At 45.9% G+C, this 19,688-nt stretch overlaps 1 protein-coding gene across 1 annotated transcript in view; it reads left to right on the forward strand.

Annotated features, from left to right (window-relative positions):
• The first annotated feature begins 338 nt into the window (after positions 1-338).
• Positions 339-19,688, forward strand: part of Garre1 (granule associated Rac and RHOG effector 1) — a 77,381-nt gene continuing 58,031 nt past the window's right edge. The window contains exons 1-2 of the mRNA XM_035449095.1: positions 339-943; positions 1,206-1,342. The gene's annotated coding sequence lies outside the window, so the exon portion shown is untranslated. The remainder of the gene's footprint in view (positions 944-1,205; positions 1,343-19,688) is intronic.

The following is a 19,688-nucleotide window of genomic DNA, read 5'->3' on the forward strand; positions in this document are numbered from 1 at the left end:
GGCGATAGTGGCACACATCTTTAATCCCAGCACTCGGGAGGCAGAGACAGGCAGATCTCTGAGTTTGAGTCCAGCCTGGTCTCCAGAGCGAGTCCCAGGAGAATCCATATCTCTTGATATGGGCATTCCTTTTTACATTCGAAACTTACTTGTGTATGTGTGAACGTGACTCCCATGGCACCCATGTGTGTATCAGAGGATAATTTGTGGGATTGGATTTTGGCTTCTACCTTGTGGGTTGTGGGATGGAAATGGTGATCAGGCTTGGCAGCTTCACCCACTGACCCATTGAGCCATATTAATATTACTGGCCCTACTTTTAAACCTCTTTTTTTTTTTTTTTGGCGGGGAGGGAGGTGCTGGGTCAGGGTCTCACTATGTGTCTCTTTCAGGCCTGGAACTCACTGTTTAGACCAAGCTACCCTGGAACTCAGAGCTCTGCCAGCAATAATATAGAATTAGAGCTAGATACTACAGAAAAAAAAATGACATTTTCTTACTACAAGTGACTTGGGAATTAGATGCTAATGAGGCTCAGTTATGGTTAAGAAACCTAGGAACAGCTCAGACCTGTCACCTTTGTCCCAGAGGCAGAGGAAAGCTGGCGCGGCTCCCAGACTCCGTCTGACGCCCCAGGCTTCAGTGATGTAGGCAAGGAGAGGTGAGAGTGGCCCTCTCGGCAGCTCCCAAGGACTTGAACTGCTGCCCCTGAGTCTCAAGGGAGGGAAAATGCGGTGCTGAAGTAACTTTGACCTGGGCCTTGTAATCCAGGTGACAGTGCCCTTCCTCAGCTGTGTCCACCACTTCTGTAGCTTGCGGAAGGGGTTTGGCTGTAGGCAGAGAAACGGGAAGAGCCGTGACCTCCTTTTATCTGGAGCATGCCAGGTGACACTTTGCGTTTGTTGCCTGAGCTTTGAGAGTTGGGGGCTACAGCTGCAGGAAGGTGGGTTCTGTTTCTGTGTGTTGTTAGCTTCAGTGGGGGGTGGGGGGATTTCACTAGAATGAGGAGTTGCCAGAGATCCTGTATGCTAGCCCAAGGCCTCTTGAAGAGTGGCTGTTTGCATTTTCTGGGACTGGAGATGTTCCAAGTCCTGTGCTCCATGGCGTTTAGCTATGCCGTTCTGCTAAGGAAACTGACGCACAAGATTTCAGCTGACTTGCTTAAGGTCACAGAGTTAATTACTAAGTGCCTGCCTTTCATTCAGCTGGCGTTTACTGAGAGCAGAAATTCACATCTAGGCGAATCAGGCTGCCCAAGCTGTAGCAGTAGCCACTGCATTTTGGCAGCAACCTGGCTTCCATGAAGTTTCTTTGTATTGGAGCGTCTTTTACCTAGCAGCAGGTAAGGGCCTTTCTAGCATTGAGCCAGGCAGCACTTGTGTGATCCTGACGTCTGGGGCAGAGCCTCAGTAATTGAGTGTGTGAAAGCTTATGGCCTGGGAGAGGAGCAGAGTAGGAAGCCAGCATGAGCCTTCCCTGGTTAGGGAGCCCATGGTGAGGAGATGGCATAGAATTTCTACATTTCTGGCCTTGGGACATAGCTCAGAACAAGAATGTTTGCTTCGCATGGGCAGAACACTGAGCTTGTTACTCATCATACACAGACACACAGACAGACACACAGTGTTCCACATTTCTGATTGTATGACCTGTTGAAATGTGTATGGGGCCGCAGACTGATGGCTGGGAGGCCAGCATGGGACTGATCCAGACCCCCTGAACTCGGGTGTCAGTGAGGGGGCCTCGACAATCTGTGGGGCCTGTGGTCGCAGATCAGTATTTATCCCTGGTGTACGAATGGACTTTGGGAGCCCATTACGTGTGGAGGGATGCTCTCTCAGCCTAGGCCTGCCCTCCCCCATCCTGGATGATATGGCAGATTTTCGGGATCCCCCAGGGGAGGGCCTTACCTTAGTGGAGGGTGGGAAAGGAGGGGAGGGCGAGGGAGCTGGGGTTGACATGTGAAGCAGGCTTGTTTCTAATTTAAATTTAAAAAATGGTTAAAAAAAAAAAAAGAAATGTATATGGGGAAAACAGGCTCCTAGCTTTGTCTCTGACTTGCTGGTCTTGACAGATGACAGGGCTTGCAGGGTATATAAAATTAGAGGCCGCATTCCCGGCTTGGAGGAGAAAGACACCATAATTATCAATTAGTAAAAGTCATTCATGGGTACCTTACATTTTTGTTTGTTTGATTTTTTGTTTTTGAGACTATAGCCCAGATTACTCTTAAATTCTCTCTCTCTTTTTTTTTTTTTTTTTTTTTTTTTGCCGGCGGGGGTGGGGGTGGGGGAGGAAAGAATGTTGAGACAGGGCCTCTCTATGTAGTCCTGGCACTCACTCTGTAGACCAGGCTGGCCTCAAACTCAAAGATCACCTGCCTCTGCCTCCCCAGTGCTGGGAGTAAGTTGGCTCAGCCTAAACTCTTTTTTTTTTTTTTTTTTTTAGACTTATTTATTATATACAAAATGTTCTGCCTGCATGTATCCCTGCAGGCCAGCAGAGGGCACCAGATCCCATAACAGATGGCTGTGAGCCACCATGTGGTTGCTGGGAATTGAACTCAGGACCTCTGGAAGAGCAGCCTGTGTGTTCTCTCCCTCTCTCACTTAAATAATTTATTTTTATTTTATGTACATTAATGTTTTTCCTGCATATATGTCTGTGTGAGGGTGTTGGGTGCCCTGGAACTGGAGTTACAGACAGTTGTGAGCTGCCATGTGGTGCTGGGAACTGAACCCGGGTCCTCTAGAAGAGCAGCCAGTGCTCTTAACCGCTGAGCCATCTTGTCTGCTCCCCAGCCTACACTCTTGATCTTTCTCCCCAGTTAAAGACTTGTGATACCAGGTCTGGTCAGAGATTATTTCAAATTTGAAATGTATCTAAATTTACATAATCTTCCTTCATAGTAAGAAAAGTAATTTCTAAATTGTATTTTGACATATACTACTGAGTAGCTTTACTTTTAGTTTAGGTATGTAAATGTCTTGCCTGCCTGTATGTGTATAATATACACCATGGCATGCCCGGTACCTGTGGAGGTCAGAAGAGGATGTTAGATCCCCTGGAACTTGAGTTAGAGACAGTTGTGAGCTTCCATGTGGTTTCTGGGAGTGGAGCCCAAGTCCTCTGGAAGAGCAGTCAGTTTTCTTAACTGCTGAGCCGTCTTTCTAGCCTCTTAAGTAGTTTTCTAAAGGACACAATAATAAGTTTGTACCAGTTCAACTTGTTTTGCAAATTTTCAAACTATTTTTTCTCTTTCTCAGACAGTGTCTTCCTGTGCTCAGGGTGGCCTAGAACTGCCTGTGCTCTGGCCTCAGTTTTAAGGTGCCGGGTTACACGTGCAATGCCACCAAGCCTGGCTTGAAATGTTTTGATGGGATAGTTGTGAAATACCTATTTGATTTTCTTCCATCTTGGCAGTAAGCCCTGAAATGAGTGGAGCCTCTGAACTAGTAAGTACATTTTTGTATATGATGAGGTCACAGATGGCTGGCAAGCCCTGGAAAACTTCAGGGGTTAGGTTAGGGATCCGGTGAGTGGTCCTCAGTGGCTGGGGTTTCATGTCCTCCCTGAGTAATGAGGCCTCCACACGTGCCAAGAGAGCTTTCCAGAGGGTGGCATGCCTCTGGCTAAGTGCTTTGTTCTGTGAGCCTCTTACCTGTGTCCTTTGTGACAGCCGGGCAAATAAACTAGCAAATGTGAGTAAATAGTTCCCTACTTAGGAGGTGAGGGAGGAGGATTCTGAGCTTAAGAGCAGCTATATGAAGGAAGGTAGAATTCTGATAGGAGAGGTCAGTCGCTTGGGACAGGGATATCAGATAATTATCCATAGGGCAGACAGAGCCTCCTCTTCAGCCCCAGTGAAGACCAGCTTAGTCTATAAATGAGAGCTTGATTTTATCTGAGCAAACATTTCAGAATTTTAAGAGCCAGCTTTCCCAGATGTGGTCGTACACATCTGTGACCCTGCAAGCAAGAGACTAAGGCAGGAGAATCATGAGCTTAAGGTCAGCCCAGGCTACACAGTGAGACTGTCCCCCCACCCCCAGAGACCGGCATTATCAGTCTTTGCTGATATTATAGTTTGATATTTGTAGACATAGCTCTCTCCAAGATTCTGTGATGGCCTCTTGTGTCCCCCAGGCTGGCCTTGAACTTGAACTGCCTATGTTTCCCAAGGGGTGCGATGTCAGGCTTGTGCTGTCACGACCAGTTCTTTTGAAGATTTGTGTTGTGATGTTTGGTTTGCAGTGTTTCTTGGTAAGTTCCAGTGCTTTGCTCAATAGTAGCAAGTTCTGAGCTTTGTAAAAAGAATAAACACTCATTTAAAATACAGAGTAATGTAAGTCCTTCAGTCACTAGGAAATCAGAGTGATGACTAGGTCTGTCCGCAGCAGGACCAAGGAATACTTGTGTCTTTTTTTGTTGCTGTTAGTAAATAAGCATTCTTTGTGTTACAGTGAGTATGTGGTGATTATCGTCTATCTCATTTACTTTTCTTCTGTTGATGTAGTAAGTGCTTAAAACAAAACAGCTGGGTGGTGGCGGCGGCAGTGGTGCCAGCGGCGGCAGCGGCGGCAGCGGTGGCGCACACCTTTAATCCCAGCACTTGGAAGGCAGAGGCAGGTGGATCTCTGTGAGTTCAAGGCCAGCCTGGTCTACAGAGCAAGTTCCAGGCTCTAAAGCTACACAGAGAAACTCTTTATCTTGAAGAGCCAAAAAACAAACAAAACAAAACAAGAAAAAAGAAAGAAAGAAGCTCAAACAGAAAAAACAGGCTTTTATTTTTCTCTCACCTTAAAAAACACAAAACTAAAACACAGTGAACCCTCTAAGTTGTAAAGTTTTTTTATTCATATGTAAGTGTGTCTGGATGTGTGTGTTTATGTGCACCATGTGAACACCGGTGCCCTTGGAAGCCAGATGATATCAGAGTCCCTCAAAATCTGGAGCTGCCAGATTTTATGCTGGGGACCAGACCTGAATCCTCTGTAAGACCAGTCATTCTCAACCACTCATCCATTTCTCTAACCCCCAATTTAAAGAAAATAAATCCTATCCCTTAAAGTGACCATTTAACATATTTGTTTTTTAAACCTCTGTTGTTTTAGAGTAAATCTCAACTATGTTGACTTTGTGGTTAGAGCAGTTTTCCTTCTTGAATGAAATGATCAGTTGTTTGTAGATCACCAGATATAAAGTGCTTTAGAACCACTAATGATCACCTGCCTTGGTTTTGTGGAGAAATGCCGTGTTTTGTGGTGAAGTCTTACAGAGCAACAACTATCAGCTCAGAGGCAGTCCCATCCCGTGTCCGCTTTGCTCATGTCTGTGTGACTGGGCAGATTCTGTAGTTCCTGTGGAAGGTTATTCATTCATCTATCTAGTTGACACAGTGGCGATGGAACCCGAGGCCTCACGTGTTCTGGGCAAGTGTGGCCCAGCCACTGCCACCGTTAACTACTATTGCTGCTACTGCTGTTAGTTACTACTACTACTTTTTAAATTACGACTGCTACTTTTAAAAGATTTATTTGTGTGTGTGTGTGTGTGTCTGTGTGTCTCTGTGTGTGTGTATGTGTCTCTCTGTGTGTGTGTCTCTGTGTGTGTGTGTCTCTGTGTGTGTGTCTCTGTGTGTCTGTGTGTGTGTGTCTCTGTGTGTCTGTGTCTCTGTGTGTGTGTCTGTGTGTGTGTGTCTGTGTGTGTGTGTGTGTGTGTGTGTGTCTGTGTGTGTGTCTCTGTGTATGTGTGTGTGTGTGTCTGTGTGTGTGTGTGTGTGTCTGTGTGTGTGTGTCTGTGTGTGTGTGTGTGTGTGTGTGTGTGTCTGTGTGTGTGTGTCTGTGTGTGTGTGTCTGTGTGTGTGTGTCTGTGTGTGTGTCTCTGTGTATGTGTGTGTGTGTGTGTGTGTGTGTGTCTGTGTGTGTGTGTGTCTGTGTGTGTGTGTGTCTGTGTGTGTGTGTGCTCTCTGAGGCTAGAGAAGGGTGTGGATTCCCTGGAGTTACAGGAGGTTGTGAAGCTAGGAACAGAATTCTGTCTTGTAGAAGAGCATTGAGTGCATTTCACTGCTGAGCCCTCACTCCCTCCCTCCCTCTCTTCCTTTCTTCCTTCCTTTTTAAAAATAGATTTGTTTATTTATTATGTGTGTTCCTTTAGGCCAGAAGAGGGCGCCAGATCTCATAAGGGATGGTTGTGAGCCACCGTGTGGTTGCTGGGAATTGAACTCAGGACCTCTGGAAGAGCAGTCAGTGCTCTTAACCTCTGAGCCGTCTCTCCAGCCCCCTTCTGTCATTTCTAACTGCGGGGGGGGGGGGGGGGGAGCTTAATCTTGACCTCCCTAGGCTTTTTCGTGGACTGACTGTGCTGATCACACATTTCAGCATCTGTGTGATGTTTGAATGACATGCTTCATGTTCATTTCCATGTACTAGCTGGCATCCAGCTTGTCCTATTTTCTAAGACAGCCTCTCTCGCACAGAGACCGGTAAGGGCTTGCCGGGCAGGGAAGCGTCATTTCCTTTCCTCTGGCCTTGGCTCTCCCTGCCTGCCCACCCGCCTGCCCACCCGCCTGCCCCTCAGTGATTTGTGTTCAGGAAGCCGGGCCAGGATTGCTTTTGTTTCTACTTTGTGAACTTCCTCCCCCACTTCCTATTTTTACTGGCCTTGCACAGGAAATGAGGCGGCTCCTGACTGGCTGCTGCTGAGCACTGATTTGAGGTGGCAGAGGATGAGGCGTGAGGGTCTGAGGCGAGCAGTGCTTTCCACCTTCAGACCTCCTTCCTCTGGGAGTCACCGGGGCATTGTGATAGGGTCGAAATGATGTCATGTCCTCCTTAGGCCTGGGGTTGGGGAAGATTGCTGTTCAGTCTTCTGAGGAGGGCCTCTTTCTAGCCCAAACAGCAGAGGTGGTGTCCAGGGCTTGGAGCACCAAGGGTCAGGTGAAGGGATGGGTCTGCTTCAGGTAAGAATGGGATTGGGGCTAGGGGAGGTGGCATGGTGGGTAAGGGACCCTAAGCACACCGTGAAGCCCTGTGTTAGGGAAGAAGCATGGGCAGACCAGTCTCCTGAGTTAGCGCATGTAGGGGGCCGTGAGAGACTGCCAGGGAGAGAAGCGGGGAAGCAGTTCAAAAAGACATCCAGGGTTGACCTCTGACCCCACAAGCATGTGCACACACGAGCATAGATCTGGGAGTGTGGATTCCGAGTTCTTGAAGTGGCCTTGCTGGAAGGTAGGAAGCTGGCTAAGCCACCCTGGCCAGAGCCTTGGAACTCCCAGAATTGGTTTTGAACCCATCGTCTCTTTTCCAATAATACCTCTGCATGTCTTAGGAGCCTGTGGCTGGACTCATAAGAGAAGGTTGTAGCGTCTCTCCAGAAAAAGGAACTTTATTGGTCTTATTTTGAGACAAAACTGCTTTGTAGCTTAGACTGTCCTTGAATTCTCATGATCCTCCTGCCTCAGGCTTCTGAATATTGAAATTACAGATGTTGTGTGCTACCTCATGGAGTCAAGAACTTCTTCCATGGTACATTAAGAAACTTGAAAGTGCTCAGAGCATCTGCTGATGGAGTCCCTTGGTAGTAGCACTGTTGGCATATTGGGGTGGAAGATCCCTGCTCTGTAGGCTGCTGTGTATCTTAGGGGACCTTTTGCAGGATCTCTGGCTTCTACCCACTAGATCCTACTAGCATTTCCCCAGTTGTGACAACCATATGGATATTAGGAGCCAGGAAAGCAAAATCACTTTCCCTGCTGCCTGGTAGATAGGCCCCCAATTCAGCCACAGTGAGAACCACTGTGTTAAAGGATTCAGTACTGAGTTACAAATTTTATAAGGTGGAATAAAGTAGAATGTTTGGTTCTGTGACCTCATATTCTTTGTTTATTGAGACAGCCTCACAGTGTAGTTCTGGGTGGCCTTGAACTCTGTATGTAGACCAGGCTGGCTTCAAACTCGAAAGAGATCCACCTGCCTCTTCTTCTGACTAGTGGCATTAGGGCATGCACCATTGCATTGGCATTCTTACATGTTAAGTTCTGCTTGGGTTTTGTGTCTGCCTGTTGGCCAGCATTCAGGTACTCTTTTCTGTGCTTTCATGCACGGTAGAGCCCGAGCACTAGCGTTGTGTGTCTGGTGCTCACAGGAAGCTGTCTGTCAGGATGTGCCTTGGGCTGGGACACAGCTCAGAGATACCATGTGTGCAGCCCCCCCTCCTCTCTCACCCCCCTCCTCTTCTCCCTGCCTGCTAGTCTCCTTGGTCTTGCCATATAGCCTAGGTTGCCATCAAACCCATTCACCATCCTTGTGCTGAAGTCTCCCAAGTGATTGTTGACGATGTTCTGTGTGCATGTGTGCATGTGCAGGGTGGTTGTGAGAAAGCGTTGGCCATGGGTGTACAGGTGCCTGTGTACATTTTGTGTGTTTGGGGTGGGGGACCAGAGGTCAGCCTTGAGCATTACTTTACAAGAGCCCTTTACTCTGGTCCCACTTTAGTGTTTGAGACAGTCTCTCTCTGGGGCCTGGTATTTGATGATTAGCCTCGGCTGACTGGCCAGTGGGTCCCGGGAACTCTCCTGTGTCTGCCTCCCCGGCACTGGAATTGTAAGCGTACTCTCCATACTCAACTATTCACATAGGCATTGGGAATTCAAACTCTGGTCTTTGCTTTCCTGGCAAGTACTTTACCTACTAAGCTGTCGCCTCAGCCCTGGATTCTTGAATGTCTTGAATGAGCCCTGTGATCCTGTGCCTTGGAAGTAGCAGGGACATCCCGGGGAGATCGGTAGTTCTGGTAAACTGAGTCTTAGTACAGTAATGCCAATGTGAAGACAGCTCAGGCAGAACACAACATGGCCCTTAACTCAGTCTTTATCAAAACCTCTTCCGAGACATCCCAAGAGGTGTGAGCATAAGCCCAGAGAGCCTTCCAGGTGCAGGGGGCGACATGTAGACTGGTTATGACAGGGAGCATGGGCCATGAAAGAAGTGTTAGACATGGGAGAGGGCGTGGGGTGCCTGGAAAGGGCAGTGGAACAGTCTTCTCAGGGAGGACGTGAGGGTGTCTGAGCCGTAGCTCTTGAGGGTGGCTGCAAGGGCAACAGAACAGTCAGGGGGCATGAGGAGGACATCTCACCAGAGAGCTTCACTTTCGGATGTGGTCACAGATAGGAGCCAGAAGAGCTGAGATTGAGATCTAAGAAGGGACAGAGTAAGGACTGAATCTTCTAAGGCATTTTTTCTTGTCTGGGTGGATATTTTAAATTTATGACCATTGAGAGTAAAATTCTTCAAAGCATTTTTTCTGGAGCCCATTTCTAAATATGGTTTGTGTCGGTCTGAGCTGAAAGCGTGGAAGTGGTTGGGCTTTGAACTTCACAGACAATGACTTAACTAATCTGCCTAAAGAATTTCCTGCAGTGTCTCCATATTGTCCAGGGGAGATGTTTGGGTTATGCTCTTGGGAGCTGGACAGGAGAGAACATTTTGGCATACTTACAAGTTATTTTCTCTCTTTCAGAAGAAGGACCTAGCTTTTGCAGTGGTTCTCAACTGCAAAGGGGTCATGACCCCTTTGGGATCGAATATCAGATATCCTGCATAGCAAATATTTATATTGCTGTTCATAACAGTAGCAGGATTACAGCTATGAAGTAGCAGCGAAATAATTTTATGGTTAGGGATCAAGCATCACAGCATTAGGAAGGTTGAGAACCACTGGTCTGTGGCCTCATTATCTTAGTATTTATAACAAGTTTATTGGAATACAATTCACATACCATATATTTCACTCATCATTTATAATTCAGTGGTTTCAAGGTTATTTGGAAGGTCACGTAGCCATTAATTATAATAATTTTAGAATACTTTTGAAGCAAGGCATGATAGAGCAAACCTGTATTCCCAGCACCAGACAGGCTGAGAGAGGAGAGTCAGCTACCCATCATTCCACAGGAAGTCGCTCCTTTTCTGCCTGATGTGCCCCTCTTACCCTTCCCCTCGTTAAAGACTCATCTGTCGTGTCTGTGAGTTACCTCAGGTGGGTATTTGTGAGCATGAACCATGCATGCGTGCATTTGAGTGTCTGTAAAGGAGACTAGAGTGTTTTTTTTTTTTTTTTTTTTTTTTTTTTGAGAGGGTTTCTCTGTCTGTCCTGGAACTCACTCTGTAGACCAGGCCGACCTTGAACTGAGATCCACCTGCCTCCTGAGTGCTGGATTTAAGGGGTGTGTGTGTGTGTGTGTGTGTGTGTGTGTGTGTGTGTGTGTGTGTGTGTGAGAGAGAGAGAGAGAGAGAGAGAGAGAGAGCCACCATTGCCTGGCTATCTGTGTATCTTCATAAAAAAGATGTAAAATTTTCTTAAGTGTATGGGTATTTTGCTTGTATGTATGTGTGTACACCATGTGCATGCCTGGTCCCCAAAGAGGTCATATTCTGGTTTAGAGTTGTGGATGGTTGTGAGTGCTGGGAATCAAACCAGGGTCCCTTGTTTTGTTTTGTTTTGGTTTGTTTTCGAGACAGGGTTTCTCTGTGTAGCCCTGGCTGTCCTGGAACTCACTCTGTAGACCAGGCTGGCCTTGAACTTACAGAGATCCACCTGCCTCTGCCTCCCGAGTGCTGGGATTAAAGGTGTTCACCATCAACACCCAGCCTTTTTTCTTTCTTTTTTATGTTTTTAATAATTTATTTATTCTTATTTCATGAACGTTGGTATTTTGCCTGCATGTATGTCTGTGTGAGGGTGTCAGATCTTGGAGTTACAGACTGTTGTGAGCTGCCAAGTGGGTGCTGGGAATTGAACCCGGGTCCTCTGGAAGGCCAGTTAGTGCTCTTAACCACTGAGCTGTCTCTCCAGCCCTCTTTTTATGTTTTAAAGGCTGAATAATTTTCTACTGTTTGGTTGTGCCACATTTACTTATTCATTTGCCAGTTGCAATTTTTGGTTGTGAGAAGTAATACTTTGAACATTTATGTGCTGTTGTTGGTGTAAATGTGCGTTTCATTTCTCTTGGTGTGCACACAGGAGTAGAGTGCCCTGGCCGTGTGGCAGTTCTATGCTTAGCTGTTGAAGAAAGTGTCAGATGGTTTTCCAGAGCATCTGCGCTGTTTTCCCTCTCTCTGAGCAGTGTGTGACACTTACATCCTTCCCAACTCCCAACGTGTGCCACTGCCTGCCATTGTCGTTATTGCCAGGCTGGTGGTTTTGATTTGTGTTTTCCTCCCAGTGAGTGGCTCTAAGCGTCCTTTCGTATGCTGTATGGACGACCCCGTAGACTTCATCTGCATCTGATCATCAGTCTGGGAACTGTAAAGAAACAGGGGTGTCTGTTTGACTACAGAAACAAGGGGGAAGTTTAAGTGCACATGCATGTGTGTGTATATGAACAGAGAGATGCCATAAACAGATTTGTGAAGGGTAGAGAGCAGGCCTCCCAGAGAAATAGCTGGCATTCTCTAGCCACATTAAGCTGGGCTAGGGTGTGGAGGGTCCCTAGTGATTTTGAAATCTGGCCATGCCTTTCGAAATGGAAACCTTAATATCTGCCTGCCTTCTCCACATTGCTAGGGTGGTGGTGGTGACAGATCCCAGGGCCTTGCATAAACCAGTCAAGTGTTTCCACTGCTTTGCAACTCCATACTGCACACCCCACCCCCCCCACCTCCCCACCCCCCGCTTTTTTTTCTTTTTGATACAGGGTTTTTCGTTTTTCTGCCTCCCAAGTGCTGGAATTAAAGGTGTGTTTCACCACTGCCCACCTGGCTGCATCATCCATCTTAAAGTCACAGATATGCATCCAGTGCCCGGTTTTCACAGATCTATCACTTTTCAGGTAGAGAGAGGTAACTTGACATGAAGCCCGTTTCTTGGATTTGCAAACCTGTAACATTGGGAAGCAATCAGTGACTCACTGATGTTGGATTTCCAGATAGTCTGCCAGCAAACTTGCTGACTGTGGGGACCTGGCTGCCACAAAGCAGTACTGTCCCTCGGTGCCAGCTGCTGAGGTGTATGGAAGCAAATGAAATGGCAAGATAATTACAAGTAAGAAAAGACCTCCTCGTGGGCGAGGTGACCCTGGTTCCTACAGGGAAGGAGCGGCACTCATTTCAGGAACTACAGATTGGGTGGGGGGTGGGGGAGCCCTGAGAGTAGGAGGTCAGGACTGGCAGCAGCTTCCCAGAGGAGTCACCAACTGTGCAAAGCACTTGGTGCTCTGAAAGAACTGGACACGTGGCTAGGGAGTGGTGGGCGAGGGCACAGGCTGCTGAGGCTGGAGAGTAGCCGGCTGTGTGTATGGGTCATGAGCAGAGTTTGATTTTACTGTGTCAGTGGACAGGAGTGTATGTAAATCCTACGAAAATTACATAAAAGAGATTAAAAAAAAAGTTGATAGAAAAGAACAAAAATGAAACTGAGGACCAAGCTGGTAACTTGCTCTGAGACTGCTGTAGGATAACTGGCACAGCTGTGAGGCCAGCAGTTGTTCATGAACAGTAAGGTTACAGAAAAGACTAGTGTGCAGGTTATCTTTCATGATTTCTCCCTGATAGGCTTGGTTAGATTTTGATAGAATATTTCAGACAGAATCACTTATGGGAGACTGTGTATTTTGTTTTATAAGTGTACACCTCTTTCAGTTTCCCACTTGAATTGTTTTAGATTTGTCTTATGTGAACGTTTTGCCTGCATGTATGTCTTTGTACCATGAGCATGCCTGGTGCCTACAGAGTCCGGAAGAGGGTGTCTAATCCCCAAAATCTGGAGCTATAGACAGTTGTTAGCTGCCATGTGGGTGCTGGGAACCAAACCCAGGTCTTCTGTAAGAGCATGCTCTTAATGGATGAGCCATCTCTCCTGTCCTTTCCACTTTTTATGAGGCTAGAATTAATCAGTGGGTTTGGATGTAGTCAGACTTGAGTCCCTCATCATAAATTTCTTCTTCAAATCATCATCTTGTCGTTTGGACAGTGACTGATAAACATTGGCTAGATCCACTATTTCATCATAGTTGCAAAATGTTGGTTTTCTTATTCTCTTATACATACTGGCTAGATTTGTTATGTGAAGATCTATTTTATGTAGCTGGGTGTTGGTGTTACATGCCTTTAATCCCAGCACTCGGAGGCAGAGGCAGGTGGATCTCTGTGAGTTCCAGGCCAGCCTGGTCTCCAGAGTGAGTGCCAGGATAGGCTCCAAAGCTATACAGAAACCCTGTCTCGAAAAACCAAAAAAAAAAAAAAAAAAAAAAGTATTCTATTTATTATGTATACCGTGTTCCGTCTGCATGTCTGCCTGTATGACAAAGGAGGGCACCAGCTCTCATTACAGATGGTTTTGAGCCACCATGTGGGTGCTGGGAATTGAACTCAGATCCCCTGGAAGAGCAGCCAGTGCTCTTAACCTCCAAGCCATCTCTCCAGTCCCTAGATTCGTTATTTTTAAACTTTAAAATAGTGAAATTTTGTTGTTATAGGAATCTTTTTATTTAAAATTTAGAGTGTGTGTGTGCACTGCATGCATGCAGGCGAATGCATACGAAATCAGAGAACAACTTTTGGGAATGGGTTTTCTTCTTGCTTCTGTTTGCTTGCTTGCTTGCTTGCTTGCTCGATACAAGTTCTCTCTATATAGCCCTGGCTGTTCAGTAATTCACTGTGTAGACAGGCTGGTCTTGAACTCAAGGAGATCTTCCTGTCTCCATTTCTCCGAGCACTGAGATTAAAGGCATGTGCCTAGCCCTCTTATTTTTTTATTAAGTGTGTGTGTGTGTGTGTGCTTGTGTCTGTGTGTGCCTGTGGGTAGCTGTACATGCCTGTGGGCTGGAGCTCACCGGTTAGTGGAGATAAGCTGGACCAGCAAGCCCTGAGGATTCTTTGTTACAAGCTTGAGCTACTGTGTCTGGGACTTTTATACATTCTCTGGGGAGTGAACTCAGGTCCTCATCCTTGCAAGGCAAACACTCCCAACAACTGAGCCATCCTCAGCCCTAGAGTTAGCCATTCTTTTTGTTTTGTTTTTCAAGACAGGGTTTCTCTGTGTAGCCTTGGCTATTCTGGAACTCACTCTGTAGACCAGGTTGGCCTCAAACTCACAGAGATCCGCCTCCCTCTGCCTCCCAAGTTCTGGGATTAAAGGTGTGCGCCTCCACTGCCCCACAAGACTGATATTTTCAATTCAAATGGATGAAAGGATTTTATTTGCTCTTATATTTGTCAACATTAGCACTAGACAGGTACAGCCAACACGAGCTAACTAAAGCTGGCTGTGGTAGTTCACACATGCAATCCTAGCACTTAGGAGGGTGAGAACCATGAATTTGAGACCATCTTGGGCTTCATAGTGAGTTCCAGGCCAGTCTTACAAAGTGAGAACCTGTCTGAAAAACAAAGCAACAACAACAAAAATCCAGCTGGACATGGTGGTTCATGCCTGTAATCCCAGCATTTAGCATGCCAAGGCAGGAGGATCACTATAAACTTGAAGTCACCCAGGGCTACATAGTGAAACCCTATCTCAAGGGGAAAAAAGGAAAACAAGCAATGAAGAAAACATGGTCTAATTAATTATATACTATTAAGTATTTTAAAATCATGGAGTTGGAGAGATGGCGTTGTAGATAAAGTACTTGGTGTGTAAGTGTAAAGACTTGGGCTTGGAGCTCAGCACCCACATAAAAGCCAGGCAGGGTGATGTTCAGCTGCAGGCTAATTGCTGGGGGCAGAGACAGGAGATCCAGGGCTTGCTGGCCGTCTGAGTCAGTGTGCTCCAGGCTAGAGCACAGTTGAGATTGAAGCTTGCATTCTTGCCTTTGTTTTTCTGTGTACCTTGTATATAAGCATTTTATTGGTTTTGGGTTTTGGTTTGTTTACTACATATGTAACCTCAACACTTCTTGAAAATGTGTGCTATACATGAATATTTTGTATAGAGAGATGGCCCAGTGGACAAGATCATTTCCTGTGCAGGCACAGAGACCTGAGTTCAAATCCTACAATATATGTAAAAGGTTGGGTGTGGGTGCATGTGTGCCCGTAACCCCAGCACTGTGAGGGCAGTTAAAGGGAGATTTTGAGGCTTGTTGGCTGCCGGTCTAGCTCCAGATTCAGTGAGACTGTGTCAAAGGAGTTAGGCAGGACACACATACAACACCGACACGCACTGGTGTATGTATTTGTTTCTTTCTCTACTTTACTCCTTCAGTTTTACTTCTTCCTGTCTTTCATGGTAGTCAGTAGTTCTTATTTCCTGCTTCTCACCTTTGGAATAGGATACCATTCAGATACTCTCCAGATGTTTTTCCTCTCCTCTGTTTTCATTTATTTATTTATTATTTATTATTACTATAATATTTGAATCAGCATCTTGCTGTGTAGCCGCAAACTCACACATAGTGCAGGCCTTGCTTTGTACTCCGGTATTCTTCGCCAAGCACAGGTATTTTTGTAGGGTCTAAGATGTGTATTTCAGACTGGAGAGATAGCCCAGAGGTTAAGAGCGCTGGCTGCTCTTCCAGAGATCCTGAGTTCAAGTCCCAGCAACCACATGGTGGCTCACAACCATCTGTAATGAGATCTGGTGCCCTCTTCTGGTTTTAGGCATACATGGAGGCAGAATGCTACATACATAATTAATAAATAAATCTTTAAAAAAATAAAATACATATTTCTTGGCTGGGGAATATAGTTTAGTTGGACAATATCTGCTTAGCATGCTCGAAGCTCTGGGTTCAAGACTCAAGACCACATAAAACCAGGGTTAGTGTCACATGTGAGAGTGCATCCTCTGATCCCAGCACTGAGAGGTGGCTGTACAGCTGAGATCTGAGGTGCTTTTGGTTTTGTGTGTGTGTTTGTCTTTGTTTCTGCTTTTGTTTTTTCAAGACAGGGTTTCTCTGCCTTGGCTGTCCTGGAACTCACTCTGTAGACCAGGTTGGCTTCGAACTCAGAGATCCACCTGCCTTTAAAGGCATTAAAGTGCTGGCATTATATAGTGAGTTTGTCTGTGGAATAAAGTAAGGTTTACTTTTAGAGAACTGATGTTTTCATCTTAGGTAACTTTTTTTTTGGAGGGGAGGCAGGGTCTCACTTATGTAGCTCTGGCTGGTCTGGAACTGGCTGTGAAGCCCAGGCTGGCCTCACACTCACAGAGATCCTCTTGCCTCTGCCCTCTGAGTGCTGGGATTAGAAGCATGTGCTACACACCCGGTTTAGTGTCCTTTGCTGTCATTTTGGTTTGTCTTCATGATTGGGTGACTGTTAATGAAGAGCTCTGGGCTGGCAGGGTGACTTGGCAGGCAAAGGTGTTCTACCGCATGGCGGAAGAAGAGAAACTGCTCCTCCAGGTTGCCCTTTGACCTGCACACCCATTGTGGCATGTGTGACACACACACACACACACACACATGAAATGTAATAAAAGTAACTCTTAAGTAATGAACTTGTTTGTGGGGCTGAAGTATAGCTCAGTGCTAGAGCATTTGTCTAGTGCTAGCATAAGCTTAGCCCTTAGTGCCAACCCTGAAGCAAACCTCAAACAAAGCTGTGTGCGTGACGGTGGTTGGCGGGAGCTTCCTGTTTCTGCTGAGGAGCTGGCTTACTCGGTGATCCCATGGGAGTATGGAGGACATGAAGCTGATCACATTGTTTCCCACCCCTGACTCTGGAGCTGCCCATTCAGAGCTGGGCCCTCTGCCAGCTCTTCAGGAAGCATGGCTCACTTCGTTGTACCCCCTTGGCTCTGTGGGATCTAGGAAGTGGCCAGCTCACGTTTCCTGTCCTCTCAACAGTAGCTTACATTTACACAGACCATGGCTCAGGCCTTGCTGGTAGGCTATGATTCTCTTGAGAAGAGCTTTACCTTCATGCCACAGGCACTGGGGAAAGCTGAGGGGGTTCGTGGGCTTCTTACTGTGGTCCTACATGAATCCCCTTTTGTGTTCTGTCACCGGCTGCTCGGATTTCTCTGTTGCCTGAATGACTGAACCGGATGGAAAATTATTCCCTGGCTGAGGCTGAGGATGTAGCCTGGAAATCAGTGATGTTTAGACAACTCTTAACCCCCATGGTGAGATCCTGGATTTGGTCCCTAGCAGCACACACACATTCACAATCACACAAACCAGAGCAATTAAATGTTAGTCAAATAGGAAACTTTAATGAATTCATTCAGGGGTTCATTTCTCTTTGTTTACTGTACTTAAGTAGAAATTTGTGTTTGTGAAGCATGTGATGCTCCCCACCCTAGCGTAGGTAGGTTTCAGTTTGGTTTAGGCATTGGGTAACTCAACACAAGAAAACCTTTCTTGTTTGTCAGTAGTGTTTTTCTAGACAAGCAGAGATAAGGAAGCCTGCTTACCTTCTCTTGTCTTGTGTGACATCATCAAACATGAATGCTTAGTGTGTGCCAGACATTATTCTGGGTTTTTGGTTTGGTTTGGTTTTTTCCAGATAGGGTTTCTTAGTAGCTATGGGACCAGTTCTAGAACTTGCTCTGGAGACCAGGCTGGCCTCAAACTCACAGAGATCCGCCTGCCTCTGCCTCCCGAGTGCTGGGATTAAAGTCGTGCGCCACCACTGTTGGGCTCATTTAGCTCAGTAACAGTAGTTACTGTTGCTATCTGTTTTTATAGATGATGACACTGAGGTAGAGAGGCTGAAGAACTTACTCGGGGTCACATTGCTGGTCATTGCAGAACCGGGACATCACCCGACAGTCAGACCTATAAGGCTGTTCTTACTGTTCTTACTGACCTCAGTACACTGGCCTTGAGGGAAGTGTGCTTCCCACCACTTTCCTGAGCAAATAACACTTGGAATTTTCCTGCTGGGGACCCAAGGATGCTCCTGTGCTGGCTCTCCATCTAGTTTCAAGAATGTTTTCTGTTGTTTGACGTTGAACTTGTTGGTTAGTTTGAAGAAATGGATGTTATAAATGATGTAATTGGCTCTGAGTTGGTTTAAATCTATTGCGATCCTTCGCAAGTTATTGTGGTGTTGAAAAGGTGTCATTTAGCCTACTAAAATGTCATTTCCTGCTGTGTTGAGAATTGTAAGTAGCATTAGGATTCCTGAGTATGTTACTGGATGGCCACACACTAACTTGTGCCCCTTTCACAGCATGTATTTATGGCCATATGTATGTGGCTTCTAACATCATGAATGTTTTTTTGGTGATGATTCTTTTAAGACGGTATGAAAGAAAAAATGTCCTTGAATGGAGTGAGCATAGTTTAATTCTTAGGAAGATAAATGTGGAGGAAATACATTTGCAAAACATTCAGACAGCATCAGGGAATATTTTCTTTTAATAGAATTATGAAAGTGTAGGGGCTGGAGAGGAAGCGTGGTAGTTAAGAGCGGTGGCTACTTTTGCAAGAGGACCTGGGCTCAAGTCTTAGCACCCACATAGTGGCTTATAACCATCCGTACTCTAATTCCAGGGTCTCCAAGGCTCTCCTGTACACCAGGCACACAGTACACACATACACACGCACGCACGCACGCACGCACGCTCTCGCACACAAGTCAAAACACCCATACACGCAAAATAAACACACACACACACACACACACACACACACATATATATATACACATATATATATATTTAATTTTTATTTATTATGCAGTGTTTTGCCTGCATGTATCCCTGCAGTCCAGCAGAGGCACCAGATCTCATAACGGATGGTTGTGAGCCACCATGTGGTTGCTGGGAATTATCTCAGGTCCTCTGGAAGAGCAGCCAGTGTTCTTCACCACTGAGCCATCTCTCCAGACCAAAAATAAACATATTTTTAAAAAATTATCAATAATATACCCAGATAGTGGTGTTCATGTATGTGTGTGTGTGTTGATTTTTAAAAACATACCTTTCACGTTATTACTTGTTGTGTATGGGGGCATGCTTGCACATCTATGCACCACTGTGCTGCTGTACATGAAACCTGATTACATTTCCCATGGTAGTCACAACTCTTAGCACCACAATCTTAGAAAGTTTAGAGGAATTGTAATGTGTTTTTTGTTTTCCAGTCCTGGGGATCAAATCCATGGCCTTAGGCATGTTAGGCAAGAGGTAAGGTAGGGGGCTCTTGCTTGGTAGCCCAGATTGGCATTGTCTTCAGGCTATAAACACCAGAATGGAACTGTCCAAAAACAAAGAGTTCAAAAGTTATGGACTGAATATTAATTTCCTCAAAAATTTATATGCTGAAACTAATTTCTAATATAATGCCATTTGGAGGCAAACACAGGCAGGTAACTAATTAGTCAGGAGGGTAAAGGCCTTTTGAGTGGGATTAATGCACTTCACATTAGTCAGCTGAACATTAGCAAGAGTTGGACTTTTGTTTTTAGTGCTAGGATTGACCCACAAGGCCTTGTGCATGATAAACACACAATCTACCACTGGATTATACCCCAGCCCAAACAAGGTGTCCTTAAACTGAAACACGTAAAGCGAGGTTATGTATTGATTTTTGCTGAAAGTGTTTTGACTGCATGCTCTGTAAGTTCTGGAGGAACAGGACTCAGGGTTTCCTGGCTGGTGACATTATCTAGTGACCATGAAGAATGGGAGGCACCTTTGGGTCCACTTGCATCTTTCACTGCTAGGAATTTGTCTTTAGATGTTTTGACCATACTGTATCCCAAGTGTGGCTCTTAGTTTATCTTACTAGAATGCATTTA

Source organism: Cricetulus griseus, chromosome 9, assembly GCF_003668045.3.
Source record: "Cricetulus griseus strain 17A/GY chromosome 9, alternate assembly CriGri-PICRH-1.0, whole genome shotgun sequence".
Taxonomy (NCBI): domain Eukaryota; kingdom Metazoa; phylum Chordata; class Mammalia; order Rodentia; family Cricetidae; genus Cricetulus; species Cricetulus griseus.